This window comes from Leptonotus elevatus, chromosome 9 (assembly GCF_054856555.1).
Source record: "Leptonotus elevatus isolate MCC_2025b chromosome 9, RoL_Lele_1.0, whole genome shotgun sequence".
In the NCBI taxonomy this organism is placed as follows: domain Eukaryota; kingdom Metazoa; phylum Chordata; class Actinopteri; order Syngnathiformes; family Syngnathidae; genus Leptonotus; species Leptonotus elevatus.
Window position 1 is genome coordinate 24,365,018 of NC_141247.1, and position 8,608 is coordinate 24,373,625.

An 8,608-nucleotide genomic window follows, 5' to 3' on the forward strand; every position below is an offset into this window, starting at 1 on the left:
ACATTCATAAATTGACTATTCTTGACCTCCGCCGAACCGCTGGGGTTCGATCGGTCCCAGTTTGAGAACCACTCAACGTTACACGATCAGGATCAGGAACGAGTTTGAAAAAAAGAAAAACGATATTCGATTACATATATATATATATATATATATATATATATATATATATATATATATATATATATTAATAGGGGTGTCAAAATTAGTGTGTTAATTTTGAGGTGATTTAAAGTTCCTTTAACACCACTAATGTTTTTTTTACGCGCGATTAATGATCGCTCCTTACTTTGAGGGTATTCCAGTCACAATTGCAGCACGTCCACGCCAAAATGTAGCAGTAATCAATTTAATAATCATGCATATACTTGTGGAGACTGGGGTCATTTTTCTTAAAAATGCAATTATGCCATCTGGTGGCAGGAAAAATGACCTCAACACAAATTAATATCACACTTGTTTTTTTACAGTACAGTACATATTTTTAATTTTAACTCATTTTTATGAATTATTATGATTTATTATGAAATTACTGTATCACTGACTTATAGTTTTAAAAAAATGTCCACTTTTAAGACCTTAAAAAAATATATTTTATTGTACCTTTTATTGTACATTTAGAACAGATATAAAATGTGCGATTAACTGTGAGTTAACTCTTGAAGTCATGCGATTAATTACAATTAAAAATGTAATCGCCTGACACCCCTGATATATAATAATACATTTTGTTAAGTATTGTTTTAAATCAAGGCCAGTGCCGGTTCAAACTGGATATTAAGCAAAAATGCTTAATACTAGTCCCTGATCTATATTTATAATGAATTGAATCTCCTTTCTTATTGTACAGATGAATTTTTTGCTTGTTAAATGTTTTTTTTAAAAAAATGGTAAGAGGAAAACATAATCGCATATTAATTCGCATTGAGAGAAAAATATGTGACTTTTTTTTTCTTCCAAATAGTTCATCTCTTACCCGACTTGCTCGGTTCTCTTCTGACATTGACAAGTACTTCATTAGCCACAGAGTACGATCCACAGTTCTGGCCGTCCTTTCCTACGTGGCAGGGCGGCGCGGCGTCCCGTGCGGGACGGACGAGAGTCAATTTGGATTGCCCGGCTTGGCGTCGAGGCTTCTGGCAGCGTCCGCACCTTCCTGGCCCGAGCGAGTCAACGGGGCAGGCCGCTCGCTCGGTTCATTGATCGGGCGCCAGGGGCGCCGTCGGCCGCCGCCAAAGTTAAAGGTCGGCTCGGGGCGATCTGGTTTGCTCATCCTGTAAAGAGAATGAGGGCTGTTACGGAGATATGATGAGGCTTTGTCAACTTTTATTGAGGCAAGGCGCGTACTTTACATTAGAAAAAAATCTCACGCCGCACAAGATCACGTTATCTGAATTCACTTGGAAATGTGGGCCTGTTGAGTTGAAGACTTTGCTATTGTTCAGTTGCATGAGTGGTGGAAACAGATGTCAATCATTTCTGTCACGTCAATAATATAATGTCAACAATGCCTTCTGTGAGAGTTGAAGATCTCGGCTTGAAGAAGCCAACAGCGCCACATCATCTGCAAAAAGCAGAGATGCAATGTTGAGGCCGCCAAAACCGGACCCCCTCAACGCCTCGGCTGCGCCTAGAAATTCTGTCCATAAAAGTTATGAACAGAATCGGTGACAAAAGGGCAACCTGGGCGGAGTCCAGCCCTCACTGGAATTGAATTTGACTTACTGCCGGCAATGCGGACCAAACTCTCACATCGGTCGTACATGGACCGAACAGCCCGTATCAGGGGACTCGGTACCCCGTACTCCCGAAGCACCCCCCCCCCCACAGGACTCCCCGAGGGACACGGTCAAACGCCTTCTCCAAGTCCACAAAGCGCATGTGGAATAGGTGGGGCGGATCCTGCCGAGGGTGTAGAGCCGGTCCACTGTTCCTCGGCTGGGACTAAAAACCACACCGCTCCTCCTGAATCCGAGATTCGACTTCCCGACGGACCCCCCTCCTCTCCAGCACCCCTGAATAAACCTTACCAGGAAGGCTGAGGAGTGTGATTCCTCCATAGATGGAACACGCCCTCCGGTCCCCCTCCGTAAAAAGGGGGACCACCACCCCGGTCTGCCAATCCAGAGGCACTGCCCCCCGACGCGATGGCCTTTCGGAACTCTGGGCGGATCTCACCCACCTCCGGGGCCTTGCCAGTGACTTTGACCCCAGAGATAGGGGAGCCCACCTCAGAGTCCCCAGAACCTGCTTCCTCAAAGGAAGACGTGTCGGTGGAATCGAGGCGGTCTTCGAAGTATTCTCCCCATCGACTCACGACGTCCCGAGTCAAGGTCAGCAGCACGCCATCTCCACTATACACAGTGTTAATGGTGCATTGCTTTCCTCTCCTGTCGATTCATCGGTTTGACCCCTGATGAACTATTTTACCGCCAGAAAAGTCAATTGACGTCAACTACGTTTTTTTTTCCTCAATGGGCAGTGCGACGTCTTGTGCAGCGCTCCTTTTGTGAATGGGTGTAAAAATCACAAAACAGCCACTAATTATGGCCGGCAGATGGCAGCATTGTATCTCTTTTCAATGGGCTACCGGTAGTATCAAATTATAAGAAAACATGGCGGATCTTAGGAAGTAGAAGGTGAGGGTGGCGCGAATGGTCAAAGCCTTTGTCACATTCAATCTAATTCACAGAGCGTCACTCGACAAAAAAAATATTCGTGTCAAAGTCACTGTTGAGCAGAAAATGTATCTTTTCGCAAAAAGCTCGTTTTCTCCATATTTTTCCATGTTCGCGAATGAGGTAGAATCATACTTTTTTTTTTCAAATGAAAGAATGGAATGTGATCTTTCATGTGCTATCCACCATGTTTATATACATTCGGCAGTAAAAGAGTTAAATGCTACATCATTGTAGTGGAGGTGGACCTTTGCTGAATTGCTGGATTCCCTTCCCGTGCGTTCACCATCATTCAAATGATCCCGTTGGTCTGCGAACGGCCCCCCACTTCCTCTTTTGAAACTCTTGGCCTCTTGCCTTCGATTCGTCTCCCTTCTCGATACGTCAAACCTATTTTTAGTGTCACGCCTGTTATAATTGCTGTTGCTTTTTTTTTGTTGTTGTTGTTGAGATATTAGCGTCCCCATCCCGCTTCCTTCCTTGCAAGCAAATTGCTTAATAAACGAGCACGCGCTGATGATGACAATTGCATGAAAATTGCTCACCTTGGGGATGAAGCGCCACATCGTGCTCGTCGCACAATAACGCGGAAAAGGGCGATAATTGTCATCCTTGACAGGAACTCTCACTTCACTGGCGGGCTCGTTGGGGGACGTCCGCCATGGAGAGGGTCGCGCCACGCAGGGTCCATAAGATGATTGTTTGTTTGTTCCCACACGAACACGCCCAATCAGGAAGGTCGCACATGGAGATGATTGTCTCCTGTCTCTGTCAGGTTGCTTCTTTTTTTTTTCTCTCTTCATTTTTTATATCCAGCCCAGAGACCTCATCCTGGGAAATTGAGCAATTTCTGATTGAAAACAGTGCTGGTAATTAGAGCACGTATTATTTGTAACCACTTGGCATTGCATTAGTATGCAAAGCTTGGCAGTCAGCTTATCTTGGGGAAAACGTTTGTTTCCTTAATTGCCCTCTTAGGACAAAAAGTGAAGGGGTGGGGGTTGTTCAGGGGAGGATGCTGCGGGAAGAATGCTGCGTTCAGGGGCAACACGGGGGTTCAACTGTAGTAATAGGCCGCACACGCATTGGACACACGCGCCGGCGCGTATACGAGCAAACACACTTGCGAGGCCACAAAAGGCACAACATTCCCAAACACACACACACACACACGCACACGCGCGCACGCACACAAATCAATCCAGACACAACTGGAGTTGAAATGAGACGTGTCCAAATGACTATTCAGCATCGTCTGCTTTTAATGACCCGGTCTTGCACTTGAAATGAAGAATTCATCGCGCGCTGATGCAATTGGACGACTTTCCGAGACTTGCTCGGCAGAAAAAGGAAATAAATAATAAAAGGACGACCTTTCTTCAACTTCAAAAACTTTTCTTACATTTCTCTCATATTCCTTTAAAAGCTTTTAAATGTGCCTGTCTTGCGGCTGAATCATTTAAAAAATATAATCTAATTGTCATTCCCCACCCAGCAAATCCACCCTCTCAGGAGGAGGCCATTTTGCCACTTGCTGTTGACTGGAAATGACGTCACAGTTGCTCAGGGCTTTGGAAGCGACCAATCGCGGCTCAACTGTTTTTTTTATTTTATTTGTCTTTTTGTTAAGTTTGGTCTTATGACATTCCTAAACTGAGCCGTGATTGGTCGTCACCTGAATCCTGAGTAACTGTGATGTAATTTTCAGTCGACAGAATGTGGCAAAAATGGCCGCCGCCGAGATGGATTAAAACGGGTGGATTTTGCTGCTTTGTTGATATTCCACAAACGCCATTTTGGACGAGTGAAGCTAAATAGAACATATTATTGAAAATACGTTTTTGGGGTTGATTTCCCTTTTAAAGGGGAAGTCAACCACCCCCCCCCCCACCCCCAAAAAATCTCGACAATAATATGTTGTCATATGTAGTCCCGCTAGTCTAAATACAGTATTCTGGTTAATATTGTGTTATTGTGGAATATGAGTTAAGCCGTTTTTAATCAATGTCAGGCAGCAATTTTGCCAGTTGCTGACTAAAGATGACATCACAGTTGCTCAGTCTCAGGTAACAATCAATCACAGCTCAGCTTCAGAAAACAGGTGAGCTGTGATCGGAGGTGGGGGCAGTCTCTTAAGTACACGATTGGCGCGCCACATTTAAAGGGGATAAAAGGAGCTAGCTTTGGCCACTCCCGCAGCGGTGCACTCTCCCTTTTGCAGATCCGTCTGTCAGGAAAATAGAGGCCAAGGACTCATTTTGAAGTTTGAATTTTTGGAATGAAAAAATGAAAATGATGAACTTGCATTTTTGGGGGCTGAAACATTAAATTGAGTTAGAACAACAATAGAGCAACAACAGTTTATGTAAATTCGTATTTCTTTATTGCGAATATTTAGTTTCATTGCGCTACTTGAAATGTTATCGTAGTTTGTTGCCTCGATATTTTGAGTTCAGCACAAAAATAATAATAATCAATTTTTACTGTGGTTTGCTAGTTTTACGCCCAGTGGTTAGCAAATAAAGTATGGGGCATTATTTTTATAAAAAAATTAATAAAATAAAAATCTGCGGAGGTGGCTATTCCACCATAGTTTCAGCAAATCTTCCGAAGCCAGGTGTTTTATTTGTTTGTTTTTTTTAAACCTGAAACACATTACAATGCATCGTAAAATCCGTATTGCACAAACCTTCAAACTTCAATCCTTAAAAAAAAGACAATATCTAAAAAATTATGATGTGCTCGATTTTTTTGTTGACATTTTTAAAATCAGCACAAACATTTTTTATAAACACAAAAGGCCATCTTTGATTGCAATTTGCTGTTGAGCAGGCTGCTTGTCCTCTGTCTCTGATTGGTTGTTTTTCTTGGGCATGGTGGTTTCTTAAAAATCGAATTAGACGTTCATGGAACCGCTGATTTTCACAGATCATTTTTCAGTTTTAGCAAATATACAAAGAGAAAAAAAAAGTTTGTTTTATTTATCATTATCGCGAGCTCCGCTTTTAAACACGATACAGAAACGAGGACGTCATTAATGTCGTCATTCTGTCGCTTCGCATCATCTTTGTTGGAAGTTCAATGAAGTGAATTCCAAATCCAAACTGGAGCCCGATGAAGCCCAAAAACACACCCCGCATGTGTTATCTCTCTTTTACCCCTCAATAAATTAAGATTTGGCTTTGAAAAATGCAATTAGTTATGTGTTTTTATTTATTTACTCGCCCGGTTGACTCAGGAGGCTTTTGCGCACTTTGAAGTAGTTTAGGAATGATTTGGATTCTTCCTGTATTTTTTTGGACAGGAGGAGAGAAGCTCATCTCGGAGGACAGGTAGAAAAAGCACCCGGGGGGGGGGGGGGGGGGGGGGGGATTTTTTTCACAATTCAAGCTTTTTAGGATAGGCCTATACAAAGACAGCATTTTTTTTTTTGAACCCATCTGTGCGTATGAAATCTGAAACTAGTCTGCTGCACACATTCAGTAACACTTGCACGGAGGATGGCTGTTAACAAGCGAATTTCCTGTTTCTTCGTTTCACACTTTGACAAAGACAAAACAAACTTGTGCGCTTATAGTGTGATGTTTTATTTTCTTATTTTTCCTCCGTTGGCTCATGGCGGAGCTTCCCCATTAGAGACAATTAGCCCCCCGGCCCAGTTTGTGACCCGCTGAGGTGAGAGCAAGCCTGATGTGATTTTTTTTTTTTTTTTTTCATGTGTCTATCTTGTGGCAAACAAACTCTTAATGGGAAACGAGAAGGTGCGATGATGACCGGGTGACATCTTCTCCTGTTTGAAGAGATTATCCCCGCGTGTTGAAATGATTCTTTCAAAGTCTCCAACACTGATTTTGCAAGGCACAATCAAAGTCAGGAGATAATGCGGAATTGTTTAAAAAAACAAAACAAAACAAAAAAGCGAAGTTTGGGACCCCTTCCAAGGTTGAATGGTGCCGCGTGTTTATTTTTTTTATTATTATCATAATTAAACTTGCGTGGACCAGCCTGCGGGGCTTTTATTAATGTGCAATTCACGCAAACGTTTCAATGAAGATAACAATTCGACGTTTTTATTCAAGTCTTAATAGAGCGAAACAACTTGTCACCTGAATGTTAATTATGAAAATTAACAATTTAGACTGGGGGTGATAAGAATAAATAACATCCAGTTTTGTAATAATACAGGCGAAAATTGAACGAATTAATAAGTGCACATATTTCTCATAGAATTTTATGATGACATGACATTGTGCTAAATGCTCACTTTTGATTGATTGCTATTCACAACTGTTACATAACTGCATTATACTGAAATATAGTCTATTCGCAATATTTGGCTCATCTGAATAGGAGTGTCAACACTGAGGAGGTTATATGGTCTTTGTAAAAAAAAGCATCATTTTCTTAGCACAGCTTTTGAATGGGATCTAAATAACTCGTGCTGCGGGTGTGCCTAATAAAGTGTCAGATGACGGACCTTTCATTCCAGTCAGTCTATTTCTGCACTATCCGGATTTTAAGCAAAAAAAAAAAAAAAAAAAAAAAATCCAAACGAATATACTGACTAAGAATAAAATATACCCTTACGTTGATCTTAAAAAAAAAACTGTGATAATTATTTTGTGATTAAGATTGATTGATGCTTTTAATTGTGTGGTGGGAAATGAAATAAAGAGGAAACTTGAGTGAAATAATGTTTGACTGTATATATATATATATATATATATATAAAAAAGTCAAATTAAATTGGACTTTAGTTAGACAAGAGCGTCGCATGCACGTGCGTATTTGCCTCATTTATCATTTCACACATCTAATCTCGATACTTCCATTGATTTATGTATACATTTGTTGAACTTTCTTGACAATTAATTGTGCAGGTGTGAGGTGTTCAAGTGAACTTATTTTTCTTGGAAGAAAAAAAAAACCGAGAGGAGGTGGCAGAAAATGGCGGAGAAATTTAACGCTGCGCCTCAAACATTGCCTATAGGTCGAGTTTTTAAATACCGGAGCCCCAAAATGCTCCGAGTCAAGCGTATTTAATTGCTGGAGTTGGTTCGGAATCTTTCTGCAACGTGTGAAGTCCAATCGGATTGCTCTTGACTTGATGCATTCACGGGCCTCCAATCAGCTCGCGACCAGTCAACTGGTCTCAAGTTGCCCCCCCCCCCCCCCCCCAACCTGAATCAGTGCCAGTGTGCACACAACAAAAAGCAGCGTGAGGGGCTCATTCACCAAAAGTACACCTGGTCCGGGCCCTGACCACCGCATTTAGATTTTCCCCAATTCCTTTGAACGCAACAGCCATCTCGCTCTTTTACAAAAGTTTCCGGATTGTTCATGAAGTTATGCAAATATAGGATATTGATCTTTTTTATGATGATCTCAAATGCTATCGTTTCCAGGACATTAATTAAAACATGTTTGGGCTCAAAAAGAGATGAAGAGCGAATTTATTTAAATGAGAAGAATAATCACAAAAATGGGCAACGTATGTTTAAAAAATATAATAATAATAATATTAATAATAATCAAATTTTTGCTTCCGTCATGACTGCACTAAAAAATACGTAACTACAGCAACAGAAAATGCTTCACAGATATTAAAAATAGCTTGTTTCAGTATTTTAATATTGTGATTTTAATTAACAGCAACAGGCACTGCTCTAAATCTATATACCATTTGTTTTAAAATAATTTTCTTAACAGGAATTACTTTAATTTGATTGCCTCATTAGCAATTTGACGAGCTTATTGTGTTTGCATATGTGACGGCAGGGGGAAAAAAATGACAGTATTTGATATCTTTTTCAAATAAGCTTCAGGTTGATTTTCCAGGATGCGAAATCTGTAATCTGCGACGCCAACCCCCCACACCCCCTACCCCCCCCCCCCCCCCCTCCATCTCCACCTCCTAATAATGACTTTCA

At 41.3% G+C, this 8,608-nt stretch overlaps 1 long non-coding RNA gene across 1 annotated transcript in view; it reads right to left on the reverse strand.

Moving 5' to 3' along the window:
- Positions 1-2,712: 2,712 nt before the first annotated feature.
- The window catches only part of LOC147168908 (uncharacterized), a 30,325-nt gene continuing 24,429 nt past the window's right edge, over positions 2,713-8,608 (reverse strand). Inside the window, exon 4 of the long non-coding RNA XR_015096045.1 lies at positions 2,713-3,509. This is a non-coding gene — a long non-coding RNA (uncharacterized LOC147168908). The remainder of the gene's footprint in view (positions 3,510-8,608) is intronic.